Source organism: Diorhabda carinulata, chromosome 1 (genome assembly GCF_026250575.1).
Source record: "Diorhabda carinulata isolate Delta chromosome 1, icDioCari1.1, whole genome shotgun sequence".
Taxonomy (NCBI): domain Eukaryota; kingdom Metazoa; phylum Arthropoda; class Insecta; order Coleoptera; family Chrysomelidae; genus Diorhabda; species Diorhabda carinulata.
Window position 1 is genome coordinate 8,728,219 of NC_079460.1, and position 18,214 is coordinate 8,746,432.

The 18,214-nt window shown below is 32.0% G+C and overlaps 1 protein-coding gene across 1 annotated transcript in view; it reads right to left on the reverse strand.

Annotated features, from left to right (window-relative positions):
• The window catches only part of LOC130895828 (chromatin-remodeling ATPase INO80), a 48,200-nt gene that overhangs the window by 15,491 nt on the left and 14,495 nt on the right, over positions 1–18,214 (reverse strand). The gene's annotated exons all lie outside the window — the stretch shown is intronic.

Here is an 18,214-nt window from a genome sequence, read left to right on the forward strand (position 1 = left end):
TCGCTTTAAAGGTAAAACAAAAAATTAGATAAGGAACTATTAGAGCCTATCAAAATAGATACATTTTGTGGTAGGGGTTGGTGGTTTTGAAGACTGTAGGGCAATTTAGAGTATCCTTGACGTTATGCTTCAGAACAAATTGTTGGTATATGGTTGAGTATTGTATTTAGTGAGTTATAGCAACATAACTATGATAAAAAGCAGAATGGCTTTCTGGAGACATAACTGTTTGGGGTCATTTGATAAGTCTACTTCTAGTGATCGCCGGATTTTTTTGTTGCTAACATGTTGGTAAACGATAAACGTAACGCGTTCAGAACAAGAGCTAGGTCATGTTTTCTCTCAAAATATCCAGTATTTGGCAAAAAAATGAATTCTTAGCCTACTATAGAACCAATAAAATTTCAATGTCAAAATATTTTATTACTCAACATATTCTCCTCTTAATTGGATACATTTATTACAGCGAGCCTGCAACGTCTCCAGACCTTTAAAAAAAAGGTTTCTTCTTGCTCTGCAAACAAGTCCTCCACAGCTTTTATTACCTCCTCGTTGGAAGAAAATTTACGACATTTTAAATTTTTTTTCAGTTGAGGAAAGAGATGATAGTCGGACGGAGCCAAATCCTGTTGAATAAGCGGGTTGTTCTAGTAATTCAAATCCTAAATTACGAATTTTTTGCACGGCAACATGAGATTTGTGTGCAAAAACAAAACACCTTTGGATAGCTTGCCGCGTCTTTTCTCTTTAATTTTTTACCGTAGAGTGTTCAGTAATATCGAATAGTAATCTTCAGTTATTGTTCTACCCTTATCCAAAAAATCAATCATGATTACTCCACGGCAATCCCGAGAAACTGAAGCAAGAGCTTTTCCAGCAGATTTAGTGCTTTTCAGTGCTTCAGATATCCGTTTTAGCCTAATTCGACGGTCTGATAAAATCATGTCATGAACTGCATCGATATTTTCAAGGACTGACACAAAACTGGCCTTCCCGATCGGTCATCATCTTCAATGGAAAATTTACCTCTTTTGAAGCTTTCAGTCCAATTTTTCACGGTGGCATACGAAGGACATTGATCATCAAGGGTATTAAGCATATTTTCGTAAATCTGCTTATCTCTTAACCCTTTCAAATACAGGTACTTGATGATGGCTCGATACTCCAATTTTTCCATTTTCACAATTTCGATGGATATCTTGTTTTAATTTATTGGGTAACTCAGGCATACTTTTTTGACGTCTAAATGGGAAGAATTTTGTAAAATTTAATACTCAACATCAAATTATCCTTGTGTAAAAGTGATTTTACAAATTTCAATAGAAAATATTTGAAGTATAAAGCAATCCTATCTATTCTTACCTCTCATCTGCCTTCATTGTCTACTTCCGTTTATGAAGATTACGCCAAAGTTAATGACTGTAAAGTAAACTAAGAACATTCATATACTGTAAATACAGGTACAGTAGACACTGATATGATCGTCGAATAGCATCAAGTTTATGATCCCTGTGTTCATAACTTAACATCATTGAAGTTTTCAAGTGAATTTTCAGATTCCACTATTCCAGAGGAAATTAGTAGTTTTGTTGAAAAAATCGGGTTTTTGACTATAGCTGGAAGTAGTAAGAGCAATCTAACACCTAGGGAAATGGTTATGTATCAAATTTATCTGAATACAATAGCCAAAATATCCAAATTGAAAAACAGTTTGAAGAATAACAAAGAGGAGTTGAAGACATTGAAGATGTGTGAAATTGGAACATGGAGAGTATAGATGAAAGAAAATAGTGTGAAGAAAGAATTCATTTATTGACAATTAAGAAATATACATAGATAAGGTACAGGACTATATAGATAAAACTTTTGCTCTTTCTATATACAAAAGAAGTCTCTGCAACCATTTATTTCAACTATGATACATTGATATAGATTAGTAATTTTACTACTGAAGTGCTGTGATATTTTTTTTTGTTGAACCCCAAAATGATCTATATCATTAAAATGATGTGCAATCTGTTCAACTAAATTGCTGTTTTGTTTTTGGTTAGTATTTATTTATACATTATACTTTTCACGTTGTTAGAAAAATCTGTGTTTTGTCAGTTTTCATTTAAAACGTGATTTGTAATCATATCTACTAATTTTCCTTGGTTTAGTTGAAAATATATGTAAATATTATTTTCTTAATTATCGTGTCCCAGTTCTAACAATTTTTTTATTGTGAGTGAACTCAGGAAACTATGAAATCAGAACTGGGTGGAAATTAATAACATAGAATACAGTAGATATTCCGTGTTGTAAGTTTAAATGAACCGCGAAAATAGATTAGTTCTGCTACGTAATGTATTGAGGGCACTGGCATAGAAAACCCGCCATGTTGGTTTGCATTTCTTCAGTCAGTAAATGGCATATGATATGCTTAAGCGTATTGTTTTTCACTACCAGTTTAATACTCATTTTTTAACATTTTTTGAAATCTTAACAACAAATCGCATACGCAAAGTGTGGACATTATTAGGTTGAAGTCGGAAACTTTTCAGACAACCCTCGTAAAACATAAAACGTAACTGATGACCATTTTCCAAAAAATGTATGTTAACTAATTACGTATTATTTTTCGTATTCTTTTATTATATTCAAGTTTTTTTCATCTTCTACATTTGATATACTTTAAAATAAGAAACTACATTCCTTTAAAATGTTTCTTGTTCTGATTCATATCTGTATTCTGTTATTGTTTATTTCCTAATATTTTTTCAAATAAGATAATCTTACCCCTTGAAATTTACCCTACTGAATAGTGTATACTCACCTAGAACGATAACCTCTTTACACAAAATGCATCCTATATCTCGTTTATAAAGCTAATATCTTCCGGTGGGTGGCTTTTGTGGGTTTATTTTAGACCAATCATTGAATAATCAAAATTAAATTTCAAAAACAAAAGAAAAACAAGTTTTTTGAAGAATTTAAGCAACATATTATATCAATATAATTACCATATGAAATAAAATATGATGCATTGAACAAGAAACAAAGTAATAATGTTTTTCATATTGTCCCTAATTTCATGAAATATGACATGCATATCACTCGGTTGGCTCCAAATAAATATGATAGAAATACGTATGTGCCCCCATAAGGTTACTAGTTCAGTATTAAAAATATTTAATTGTGAAACTGACATAATTTTCAATTTCTGAGGTTTCACTTGGCCTAACTCGGAGTGTGGGAGAAAGACTCAAATTTCTATAATTCAAAAGGGTTCGAGGTGCTTGAATAAGCTACTATGCTATGCTACTTCAGATTTTTGATACGTGCCCTCACACGTGCGCAAGGCAGGAAATGGCATAAAAGTACTTACGCTTTCCGGTGTATTATTTAAAGAACAATTTCGCTTTTCTTTTGAGAGACGGCTAGCAAAGCGGTTTCTGTTGTGTCACATGACACCACACTACGGAACTGAATATATACTAAAGATGCATTATTTCGAAGTGTCGGTTTTGAGTTTATGAGATCATAAATTTTCTAAGGAATTTTAAAATTAGAAATGGTTATAATATCGGTTGGATAACTAGGTATTGACACCATGGGTATAACAGTAGAAAACTACTGGGGTATAAAAATAAAGGTTTAAATTTTCGCATAATATACGAGGTACGATTAAAAAATAGGGTGAATCATTTTATTGCAAACAAAATAAAATTGTAGCATAAGATATGAATTGAATACTGAGTTGAATCCACTATTGGAAGCAGCTCTTGAATACTTCATTCGAAGTGGCTTTTACCTGTTCTATCCTCGTGGAACTTTTCCTTCTAATACAATTTTTAAAATGGTGAAGAGCCAGGCGAGTAAGGGAAACATAAACCATCAAAAACCTTCTTTAATTACCACAGATTACTTTTAAACCGTTCACATGGCTTTTAAAATTTCAAAGAAATGTTTCAAAAGCTTTATTCAATTATTTATTTTGTGAAAAATAGAGTGGGTGACCAGATATTTTGCGTTTGAAGATTAGTTCCTAACCAATCCAAATGTGCACATTAGACATCCGAGTTTGTCCAGGTTTTAGCACTTAAAAATGATTAATTCCGCCTATATTCCACCAAACACAAAGAAGCACCTTTTTGGAAAGTAAACCCAGCTTCGAAGTACTCGGTGATGATTGATTTGGGGAGAACCACTGCCTTTTACGTATTTAATGTTCATATAGGACCCGCTTTTAGTCTCCAGTGATCCAGTGATCAAAAATCGGTTCTGTTGAAGCAATACATTGCATGTCATAGATCGGTGTCTTCGTTTGCTATATTTATTTTTCCAATCTACTGCAAATGTTTTGGATGATCGACCAAGGTTGGTTCAGATTGTTAGAAATTGCCTTACATAAATTTGATTACACTTCTGTTCAATATACGTCGTTGTCTAATTTTGTTGGTTTTCTTGATCGATAGGAGTCAGAGAGATCAAAATTATTCAGATTATCAAAAATATGTGGCATCACATTTCACCACAAACAGTAAAAAAATTATTTAGGACTGATTCAGTCGCAATAACATTAAAATATTGACACAACTTCGTAATGAGCTGACAAATCAAACATAGAAATGCGCAGAAACGACATTACTTTCCGGTCCCTGATCTTCGGTCATGTAACTTTAGTTTTTGCATCATTCTCTGTATCTAAGTTTATACATAGTTAATTTAGTAATATTTATTGTGAGCCATAATATTGATCTAAACGACTGTCGTTAATGTAAAATTTTCTCAACTGCCATAAGATTGGATCCCCTATATATAACTCCGAAGTGATGGCAGTTAGGCTTATAAATAAAATATTCACCATTTTGTAAGAATTTTAAAAATTACAAGGGGGTCGATTTGATATAACAATTTCTAGAACGAGCTACAATATAAATATCACCATATTACAAAACCTTTTAGATTGCTATTGATAGTAATCTTGCAAACCGTTTCAGAGATTATGGGGGAATTCTTTAAAGCTCAGGTTGTATGTAGAGTTAAAAAGAGTTGTAGCTAAATAAATATGATTATTAACTGGAAGGATGTAAAAAATCAAGGATTTCCATCTCCTAACGAGATCATAATGCACTTCAATATATTTGCAGGTCTCAACATGATGTTCCAAACAGAGATATTTAGATCTAATTATTAAATATTAAATCTCAAGCATTTGTTATCCAAAATACAAATAACTTGATAATAAAGATACTAGTGGTTTAGTTTTTTAAAATTCACTTAATGAAAAATGTTTCTATTTTTTATTTTAAGGTAATACTATTCTTGGATAAAATCAATAAAATTGAAAATAGGAATCTGGAAGTATTTTTCAATGGAATCAAAACAAAAAAATTACAAATTAATCAACGCCGAATAATAAAGAATGTGACTAGTGACAACTCACGAAATACCAATGTTCGGATTAAGTTATTTATAGTACCAAAGATTTCACACAATGGTTATTTTCAGCAATCAACAAAGTATCAATGAAACATCAAATATGATAGAAGACGGTCGAATCGTTTCCTTGATCAAACTGAAAAATTTTACCTGTTAACATCAAGGCAGATAAACAATCTTGAGGATTGACTAAAAAAATAATAAGCTCATTATAGAGGTGACATACCAACAAGACTAGTGTTAAAACGTTACAAATATTTTCAATCATCTTCTCAAGCTAATTTTGTAACAACAAGTCTACTGTCGGAAATTATTTTCTAAAGAACGCATGTACTTTTCTTCAAAGTCTTTCTTTTAAATGTTTTTTATTTGAAATTTTAGTTTTCCTGCGCCGATTCCACTAATTTCCTTGTGTCATCAACACTTTTACATGAATGTTTGTTTTTAAATTATTTAAAATAATTGAATATTAATGATTGTTCATCAACCGCTAAAAAACCAATATTCCGACGTTTACGCGGCCGTTCCAAATTTTTTGAATAATTCACAATAGATTACACAATTAAAATTAATAATTAACCTAACCTAATTAATAAATTAATTAAGATAAAACACAATTTCAAAATTTTATTGGCAAATACGTACTTATAGATCTTACAATACAGCTTTGTATGTATATACATAGTCCAAACCCTTTTCTTTACAGCTTATGGTCATAAAAGATGAATAAAAGGTAGAAAAATCAGATACATTTACGAGAATTTAGATTATTCTGTTATAATATTTAAAATAACCATACTAAATTTTGGATTAGTAAGTAGGCTTTATTAATAAATTAAATTAATAAAGTTAATAAAATTTCTCATATAAAAAAAATCCTCTTGTTATAAGTTTACAGATATAGAACGGAAACTATTGAGAAAATCTACTTTATATTGAAGAGAAAGATTTCATGGAATAAAATTGTTTATCCACGACTGTTGTTTAATGTACTCATTATACGTCTGCTTGCTCGACCTTAATAATATCTACTAATCACGGCAGTGAGTAAAACTCTACTAAATATTTTCAATTTAAAAAATTAAAAGATGTAAGCTAGTGGTGGAGGACAATCCCATAGAACAAGTTATGCAATTCAGATATCTAGGCATAGACATATCAAGTACCCACGACCCAGTTAAAGACCTAAGAAGCCAGATTAACAAAGCATCCGCACTATCAGGATGCCTACGAGATATAGTCTGGTCCAACCCGTACATGTGTAAATATTGCAAAATTAGAATCTACAAGACTTGTATCAGACCCATCATGAGAACACTGAGAACAATATAGGGGAAAACAAGAAGAGACAGAGTAAGAAATACAGATGTCAAAGAGCAATGCGGGATACAAGACATTGTGAGATGGGGAAGACAACGTAAGAGGTAGTGGTACAACCATGTAAGACGGCTGGACGAGAACAGAATTCCGAGAATAGTCCTAGAAAACAGCCCGTCCGGCTCAAGTCCTCCCGGAGGACCACCTAAAAGGTGGAAAGATAGTTGGCAATCCACCTCTCAGGAAAAGATGCAAAGACAGTTTCAGAATTAACAGATCGACAGATCTCCAAAAAGTAGAAGAAGAAAAGATTTGAGAAGTAAATTTTCTTGTACCAGACCTGTGACCTGCAATGTAATGCACAGAGCATTAACACTGAGCAATTACAGACATTGAATGTGTTAATCGTATATGTACTTTTTAACGTACGATGGTTTTTGAAACAACGTATAAATTGAAGTTCCCATTGAAACAATATAAATTTAACTCAAACCTGTCAACATTATTGTGTGTTCAGATTTCAGACAACGAAAGTGACTTTTCTTTAACACCACCAGAAATTAGAATCTGCTGAAGTTGCCTCATTAAATTTTTTGCCGGAAAAGTCAACGAAAATATATAATATGGCATATGAATTTTGAACTGACAAAGGGGATTATTAATAACTATAAATAAAAACCATCCTCTTGTAACATTAGATACCCAATATTTGTGAAATTAATACATAGATTTTTGTGTTGATTATTATAAAGATATTATACGATTATTATAATATTCCATATATATGTTCTATGATTAAACGGACAATAATATATTGCATGAAATATTTCTTAGAATAAAATAATACTGTACTGTACTCTAACAATGTAACAAAATTTTCTAAAAAAAAAATTAAATACTCGCGTATAATGCGTTATTATTCACTCGGTGATTTATGCCACTCGCTAGAACTCGTGACAGTAAACTCCACCTCCTGAATAATAATCTTCATTATACACTCGTGAATAATATACTGTTATACTCTTATTTTAGATAATTGTGAAAAATCTGGAATGCGTCAACTTATAGGTTGAATTGGTTAGATGATAATTCTTTTAATAATATATTACATAAAACAGTTTGTGTCGGATGATAAGGGTCATCCCTTATCGTCCGTTTGAAATTTAAATTTGTGTGAAGATTTGATTAAAATTAAGCAATCGCGGCATCCACCTTGGCAATAGCGTTTTCTTGTGTTATCTCCTATTCAAAATATTGCATATACGTTAGGGTGAAATATTTACTCATTAGATAAATCGCTAAATACAAGGACAGGGATTTTCTTAATCATTTCTGGAATAGTTACAGTGAAGGGTTCACTACACTACGCGATAAATTGATCGAAGTTAACCGAATAAGATAACGTAGAGTGACACACTTGGTTTCCGATCATGGTAGGTTTTTGCCCAAAGACGAAGTTTAAGCTTTAATTAAGCACAATGAGTTTCTCGCGAACTTATATAGTGTGTGAGCATACACTTAAGTCAACTTTATGGAATCAATAGAACGAATATTGTAGTGGACCTATAAATGAAGGTCTCAGACGTTTATCATCATCCGTGTCTATATGGTCACATTAAAAAGCAGAGAACCACTTATAAATACAAGTATATGAGTAATGAAACTAATATATCTGTTAGTTTTATATGATGTAAGCAATGTAACAATCACAGAGGAATAACACTACTGCGTATATTCTATGAAAGTTTTCGAAAAAATACACTAAATGATGCACAATGTGGATTTCGCAAAAGTAGAAATGTACAAGATCGTAATATATCAATCAAAAAAATTATTGATAAATCTATCCGCCGAAATACAGATGCATTATTTGGATTAATTGATACGAAAAAAGCTTTAGACAGAGTACTGACTGTAAAAATATGAGAAAGTATAGAAAGAATAAAAATATATGTTGCCTCACGAAATGCAATCATGTTATAAGTAGAAAACTTTTCTAACCACAGAATTCAACATATTTCTAGATGATATAATAAACATCTGCTCATCCAATTCAAAGAAAATGTGCGTTGGATACAAAAACCCGCAAATATGATGATGACATAGTCCTTATCGCAGAAAACAACAAAATTCACAGAAACACTTTGACATTTGGAACAACAAACTGAAGCAGTTTGGTATGAGAATAAATGTAGAAAATACTGTAATGTAATGGCACTCAAACAAAAATCGATAAACATAGAAATAGATGGACAAAACATTTAAATATCTTGGAATGGAAATAGAAAACACAGGCAATGAAGACGCATATCACAGCATAAACAACTGCCTAATAAATAAAAAATAAGTCTCAAGAAATATAAAACTAAATGTTTATAAAGCAATTTACTGACCAATATTAATCTACGACACAAGGACTTTCACTAATAGAGAAAAAATTGCATTGCAAGCAGCAGATATGAAATATTTAAGGTGTGTCAGAGGTGTAACGAAAATGTTAGGTTAACAAATGAACAAATACGGAAAGATCTGGAAATTACGTTTTTCATGGAATTCATTGAGCAAAGACAGTTGAGTTGGTTGGGTCATTTACAAAGAATGGTGTCAAGACTAATGAAGGGAGTATGGAAAGCAAAAGTAGGCAAGTGAAAAAAGGGAGAGAGCAAAAGCATCATGAGACAAGCAATAGGTAATATACTTGAAAAAAAAGCGAAAATAACAGCACTCAACAAAAAAGATTGTTTTTGTTTTGCGTATTTATATCAATCGATAGATCACCTTCGTCATGAATATCATAATAAGAATAATATTAAAATAGATCTTTGTTCTAATGAAAAATTAATTTTTTCTTAATCTTTACATCTCAAATATGTAGCAGTAGTCAATTGATTCATTAAGTCAATTAAATTATTTGTAGTTTTGTTAGAATTCACAAAATAGAGCTATAAATTGAGCCGAACTGGACGGAATTCCCCATTTTATTGCTCTATACCTTTGTGAAATAGACTATAATTGATATTTGCGGCGGATTTAAATTTTTTTATATTCTTGTAGAAACATTAAATTCGTGGATTTCAAAATCCAATGATCAAAATGACATTTGATAGAAATATTTCTATCGATAAATACAAATTATATATATATATATATATACATATATATATATATATATATATATATATATATATATATATATAAAATCGTCAGAAAACATAAAAAATAAGGAAGAAACTAACCGTAGCTTAAGTGTTATCAACCTTCGAAAAGTGACTCTTCCTTTAAATCGCCCTCGTATAATATTGACGTAAATTGAAACTACTTTTTTAAAAATGGGTTATTTCCGTACATAAAGTAAACTTACAATATCCCAAATCATGCTGAAGTTCTTATAACATATATTTCACCTTCAAATAATCCAAAATAAGAGGATATTGGCCAGGTACGTTGATAATAGCAATTTGTGAACATCCGTCGATACTGACCACAATTTATTCAATACCTACCATAATTACACGATGATTCTCCGAATGTATTGAATTATAATGAAATGCGTGAGCAACTATGTAGAATCCGTGTGAAAAATTTTACCTTCAGTAATAATTAGTGAATTAGTACGTACTGTACCGATACGTCAATGACTTACCGTTTACAATTTACATATTCGTCACTTGGACACGTCATATATAATAAGAAATTTTTGGAAGGTCTAATAAATGATGAATAAATTTTATATAGTGTTACGTTGTCATTATGTAAGATACTAACCCCTTATTTATCTCTATCAAAATTTCCCTGTATCCTATGAAGTCAGTTTTTTAAGCATATCGCATTCTACACTTATCATATTTCGATTATATTTATATTAATAACGGAAACATACAATAGTAAATGAAGCAAGAAACTTGAACGTTATTTTCGATTCATTTCTCTCTTTCAGAGTCACATAAACGATAAGCTAAAAATAGCTTATGCGCGATTAATAAGCATACATAATATTAAAAACAATTAAAAAACCAAGTATTTTCTTTGTAACACTCGTTTTTCTACTTCTTGGTTACGGAGATATAGTTTACTCTAAATCTATAACTGTTGCCGTTTCCAACTCCAATCAAATTTTCGTTTAATCTACCTTATCGAGAGCACATGCCCCCCACTAAATCACGAAGAATTGCAGGGAGCGACACATGTTTAGTTAATTATTTGTTTAATTTATTCTATACTCTCAACCGTCATCACATTACCAGAAGGATTAACCTTTATAGAGTACCTCAACATCGCAAGGCCAGCTTTCAAAAGTCGATTTTGTATATCTCGATTTTCAGATATGGAATAGGTTAACTCTAACTTTAGACCTTTAACAACAGTAAGCAATTCTTTGTTAGGCCTTTCTTACGATCGCTGACAGGAATAAGAATATTTTTTTCAGACTTAAGTGCTAAAATTGGAGCTTTGTTACTACTACTATTTGGTACCTTAAGGAGTTACCGCGTTAGGTAAAAGCTGTTCATTAAACCACTTTTCAAATAATTCTGCTTCTGCATTAGGCACGAAACCGTCTTTGCTTCCAGTGTGTACTATTATAATTCCCTTTAGAGCATGACCCATTCAAACACCAATTTTTACTATTGTCAACCCAAAAGAAATTTACTACATCGTGACTGTCAAACCATCTTTCATCTAAATAAATTAGAACTTCGGTAGTCTTTTATCTGACGCCAATAATCTTGTCGCCATCGAACGATTCTTGACGATTCGGTTATTGCCATCCGTTATTCAGTTTTTTTGCTACCTTTTGCTGTATTACTTCCAATGTCGCAACCCTGTTCTCCTTATATAAACTATAAATTGCCCTACGTATAAAATCTTGAGCAACTTTCGTCAACTGATTCGTGACTACTCGATAAATAGAAAATTTGTTTACTCTAGTTAATTCTTTATTTAAAGAAATTTATTAATTAAGGGACATTAATGTCTAACGGGAATATTTCGAAGAAATTGTGTACATACAGCCCCGGCCAATAGAAATGCATTTGTGTTTACGATTCGATGTTTTGATTGGTAAACGGTGGAGATGAGGGTCCATGTGGACTCCAGGTTTTTTTAGATATTTACTGAATTTTATACGGAGAGTAAACATTATTTTCCATTTCTTATATTTGGTATGAGTGCCGTGCGTTTTTATAAAATATTGATTGATCCTCGCATAACTGTCTACTGCAATTGATATTGGAAGGTTACCCTACAGGAAAAATTAAGTCTGCTGGTTTTGCTCGCATTACACATAAGAATTCTAGTTTTATTTGCTGTCTCTCTAACACTTTCCTCGCTTGTTGCTCTGGTGTTCTTATTGTATAGGTAAAACAGGTATCATCTCTGGGCTTTGCTGCAATTCTCTCACATTCACCGCACATTTTTCCCATAATCATTTTTATTTTTCAACCGTCTTTTTTTAAGTCTATACACTGTTTCTAGCGATGTTCAAACTTTTTGAACCCTTCCAAATAATAGTTGCCGTCTTGCTTCTCAAAATAATGCATTATGTGAAACAAAAACGTGCAAGATTCCCACAAAACTACAAACAATTTATGACATGCTGTCAATTGTCAATTGGACTTCAATAAAATGGAACTGGAAGTTACAAGTTAAATTATGGGTACATGTAAATATTATTCCAGGAAGCACTAAAATAAAGCTCACTGTGTATTCACCTAATTGTTAACAATAACATAGTCCCGTCTTTATTTAAAGTTTGAGTAAGATATTCCGTGTTTCGGTTGCTATACTTTTCTTTGAAGTGTGCAGTGATTTTGTTATTTATTTAACAGTATTTACTTCAACTAAAAGCGTAATCTGGAATTGTCATTACTCCTCAACAAATGTAGGACCAATGAGGTCTTTGTCACTTAAGATACTTGCCTCAACGTTAATCTTTTAAGGATACTGAGATGGATACTCATGCATTCAATGAAGATTTATAGTTTATCTGACAAAGATCAAAATAGTGATTGAAGTGATCGATTTTGCTTCTATAAATTATGTTTTGTAAAATTTCTAGTTTAATTGCATATTTGCATCTTAAGTATGCTTACAAATTTATTCATTGGTATAACTTAGTGTAACTGAACACTGATGGCGCTGCCATTGTCATTTCCACGTTTATAAAGTTCCAATTTTCAAAAGACTACGTGTGAAATTTCATGACATTTCGATTAGTCAAAAAGAAGTGACAGGTATTCAATTGAAGCGACTTTTGTTATTCTCAAAAGAATTTCGTGTGTTAATTTAGCATTGCTTCTGGATGAAAAAAATACTGTACAAGCTCAGAAATGGCTTCAAAAGTTTTATCAGTACAGACACCGATTATGGTGAACGATCATCATCTGAATGGACTGCAGCCGGTGAACCACGTCCGAAGCGTCAAAGGAACCACAGTCAACTGGGAAGGTTATGGCTTCAGTATTTTAGGGTGCGCATGGAATATATTGTTCATCTCCAAAAGGGAGGTACAATTAATAGAGAATACTACTAAAGTTGTTGAATCGTTTGACTGCAAAAATCAAGGAAAAACGGTCTCATATTTCGAAGAAAAGAACACTGTTTCACCAAGACAAAGCACCGATTCTCAAATCGATAGCAACGATATTAGATAAAACGAACTACACTTCCAATTTCTTTCTCACCCACCTTATAGTCTAGATCTGGTCTCTAGTGACTACTGGCTATTCGCTGATCCCAAAAAATTGCTTGCCGGTTAGAAATTCCGCTCAAATCAGATAGAAATTGCTGAAACTGATGCCTATTTTGAGACGAAAGGAAAATCCTTCTACAAGCACGGCATCGACAAGCGTTGGAATGATCGTATTGCTCTTGAACGAGATTACATTGATGAATAAAATCGATTTTGGTCAAAAAATGTGTTTTACCTAGTTAGTCACACGACTTATTGAGTGGTGACTTACACGAAGAAAAAATAATTAATTTAACCGGTAACAGAATGACAAAAACAAATTGTTTTAAAAAATGTATAATTATGTTTATTATAATCATTCGTTTGTATGAATTCCTATGTTTTGTATCCCCTCGTATGAAAAAGAAGTTGAATTAAAGTACATTTATCTTCAATGATAATTCAAATCAGAGTATTTAAAAGAAATCATTAAATCATTCACGTTTTCTTCTCACATAATGGGTGAATGTATTCACAAGCCCAAAAATTATTTTCTGTATCGTGGGCGCTACTATCAAATTCATACACCGTTTCATTAAACTTTCCATTGTTAACTCACTTTATATTCAGAATGCAGTCTTAAGCACTGTGTAATGCTATTATACATTTCTTTTATTATTATTACACGTAAATAATGAGAAAATGTCATCCGTGGTCACATTTTCACACGATATATTTGCTATGGTCATTATTTTATGCGGAAGCAAAAATTTTATACGGCTACGTTAGAAAAATTGCTCATATCACTCGATTTCAAAATACGAGGTAAGGTGTAACCAACAATCAATTCAAACCCTAAATCACGAATTTTTTGAATGGCAACATGAGATTTGTATGATGGGACGTTATCCTGCAAAAACAAAACACTTTTGGATAGCTTTCCGCGTCTTTTCTCTTTATTTTTTTTCCGTAGACTGGTCAGTAATGTCGAATAGTAATCTGCAGTTATTGTTCTACCCTTATCCAAAAAATCAATCATGATTACTCCACGGCAATCCCAAAAAACTGAAGCAAGAACTTTACCAGCAGATTTTTGGACACGAAACTTCTTAGGTCTAACCCAACCAAAGTGTCGCCATTCCATCGATTGTTGCTTTGTTTCTAGATCGTAGAAATGTACCCAAGTCTCATCCATAACAATTCGGTTTAAGAAGTCTACATTGTTTTCAAATCGAGCACAGATCAAACGCGATGCTGCTACCCTTGCACGCTTTTTGTCAACATTCAAACATTTGGGGATCCATGTTTCTCATGTCCAAACTGACGTGAACTATATGATGAACGCGTTCGCATAAAATATTCAGTGCTTCAGATATCCGTTTTAGCCTAATTCGACGGTCTGATAAAATCATGTCATGAACTGCATCGATATTTTCGAGGACCGACACAAAACTGGCCTTCCCGATCGGTCATCATCTTCAATGGAAAATTTACCTCTTTTGAAACTTGCAGTCCAATTTTTCACAGTCGCATACAAAGGACATTGATCACCAAGGGTATTAAGCATATTAAGTAAATCTGCTTACCTCTTAACCCTTTTAAATAAAGGTACTTGATGATGGCTCAATACTTCAATTTTTCGATTTTCACAATTTCGGTGGACATCTTTTTTCTTTTAATTTATTGCGTAACTCTAGTTCACTTTTTTGACGTCAAACTTTAACTGACACCTCTAATAAGTTATTATTCGTTGCTATGGTAACGCAATATTTTGTTTATGCATGAAACTGGTCTAGGCTAACTAGATATCAATACATCCTCGTGTATATATATATATATATATATATATATATATATATATATATATATATATATATATACAGGGCTATGTATTCTATTGAAAATTTTAGCCGCACAAATTGAGCTCTTTTGGCCCTGTGGTCATCCCAGATTTTATCACTATTTAATTACAGCTTATCACATATTTCTGAAGCTTCGACTAATGTTCTCCATTTCTTTCTGTCCTGCATCTGTTTGTTCCAGTCATGTACTCTCAGATTTTCCATATCTTGCACAATCTGATCTTTGCATCTATTTTTTGGTCTACCAGGCAATTTTTCTCGTTCGGTCTCCATTATGTAATTTCCCTGCCGTTTTTCCATTCTTTTAATGTGTCCATACCATTGTATTATTTTTGTTGTAATTACTATATACTTATTTTCTAGTATTTTCTTAATTTCATAGTTCATAAGTCCTCTATCTAAATTTATGACAAATCTGGTAACAAATGATAACATAATGAGATAGCGCAAGTATATGACTATAAATATCTAGGCCATGAAGTGAGTATAGGAAGAGATAACCAAACGTGTGAGATAAAGCGTCGAATACAGTTAGGATGGATAGCTTTTGGCAAGTTGAGTAGTACCTTCAAATCAGACTTACCAATAAGCCTAAAGAGAAAAGTATATGAGCAGTGTGTTATACCTGTGATGTCCTATGGGGCAGAGACGCTTACCCTCACGAGACAAACTGCAGGAAAGATGAGAGTGGCGCAACGGGCAATGGAAAGGGCAATGTTGGGAATTACGAGAAGGGATAGAATTACAAATGAGAACATAAGAAGAAGAACAAACGTTAAGGACATTATTGAAATTATAGCCCAAAAGAAATGGAAATGGGCAGGCCATGTAGCCCGAATGATGGATAATAGATGGACGAAAAGAATATTGGAGTGGAGGCCAAGAATGGATAAATTGTAGGAAATTGGATACATACAGCTCAAGATAGAGATAGATGGTTTAAACTAGAGGAGGCCTATATCCAGCAGTGGATGGAAGATGGCTGATAGATGATGAAGTCCTCTATACTCAATATTTCCAACTTTCAATGGGCCATGAATTTTCCTAATTATTTTCCTCTCATAAATCCTTAGTTGTTCTTTGTCTATATTTGTTAGTCTCATAGTTTCAGCGGCGTATGTAACTACTAGTTTTATCGCAGTATTATAGACTATTAATTTCTATTATTTCCCGCAAGAATTATTTGTTTTGTCTCATTCTTTGTGGCATTTTTGCAGCTTACGATTGTTCCTAAGTACTTAAAGGTATCGACTACTTCGAAGATGAGGTCATTTATCTTTACTTTTCAATCTTTACTGTGTCTTGATTGTGAACTTCTTTCTTCCAATTTCCATATGTTTAGTATTTTTTTAATTTAATTTCAATCCACTTTTTCCTGCATCTCCTACAATTTTTTCTAATGTACTCTCAAGACTCTTTCGGTCACTTGCTAATAGAGTTAAATCATCAGCATATGCTATTACTTGTATTGATTTATTAATGATACTTACATAAATATTACATTCCCTTATTATGCCTTCAACTGCAATGTTAAACAATACAGCTTACCCCCTCGCGTTTATTTCAAATTTCTCAGATGGTCCGTGTTTGGTTATTACCCATACCCTAGAATTTAGCATGGTCATTTTCACCAATCTTATCACCTTTAGAAGTACTGGTACTTTTTCCATGTCCTTTATATTGTCCTCCTTTTTAGACTGTCGAATGTTTGTTTGAAGTCGGTGAAAAGCATTTGCATATTGTTGTACTCATAGCTTTTTTGATCACTTGTTGTATAGTATCTATTTATCTGTTGATTTTCCGTGCCGAATTATTGGTAATTAACAATTGTTGCTGTAGAAGAAACTAACTTGAAAAGTAACAAAAACAGGTCAGTTATACATGTAGAACACATGTTTCGCACAAAAATGTTAGGGAAGAATCATTGTTGTATATCATAATAAAAAGGGGACCCAGTGGCAGTTAATCCATTAATTTATAATAGTATCTATATTTCAAGAGAAGGTTCAGTTTTATTAATGAAATAATATATAATTAAAATAATACCTTGAAGAATAGAAGAAGAAAAATTTCTTAATGCTTTTAGTAATTTAACCAAACAAATTTGTTTTATTTGAAATGAATATACTTGGCCGACCCGATGGTTTTGGAGATTCTACGAAAAAGAGCAAAATATTTAATTGATATTGATAATTGTTAATAAGTCTTATAGACACATTCAAGATTTATTCTTTTCAATTAACTGAAAAGTTAATATGAATTAATGAAAACTATATTTCTTTCAATTTTTTTATATGTATTAGTAACAAATAGTATTTGGTCACGATGCTTCTCACAGCAATAGAAATATACCTAATTACTTTTACACAATACTACTAAGCACTATAATTAATCATTTTGGCATGATATATTTAAATGTTTGTCAACAAATTTCAATAATAATAATAATAACAATTTTCTATATTAGAATAAAGTATTTTATACTTGTTGCATGCGTACATATTTGATAAGTGCTTTAAAAAGTATAGAACGGGGAAACATGGTTAACATTGATAAATTTTCCTCTTTGTTATGAACAGAGCTATAAACAGGGAATACATTAAGTTACACAGGTATGTACTCAGTGCATACAGTATTTTTTTTACAAGCTTAAACATTTTCTGAAAAAGATTTTGCCTTTTTATAATGTTGCCATTCCATTTATAATAATATTCGTATATTTTCTATGCTGTTTATAGTAGAAGATTACTCGCTGTCTCATTTTTTTTTTTTTTAAGAGCTGGTAGATTTACTGCATTCCCATTTCATTTTCACTGACGTAAATAATAGCCTTTGATTCATTTCAAAATTATTATCTGAACTTAACATCTAAATAAAGTATTGAATATTGGATAGTTGCGTTAGTTTATGCTATTGGTTTTGTTCAGGAGCGACGACAACTTTG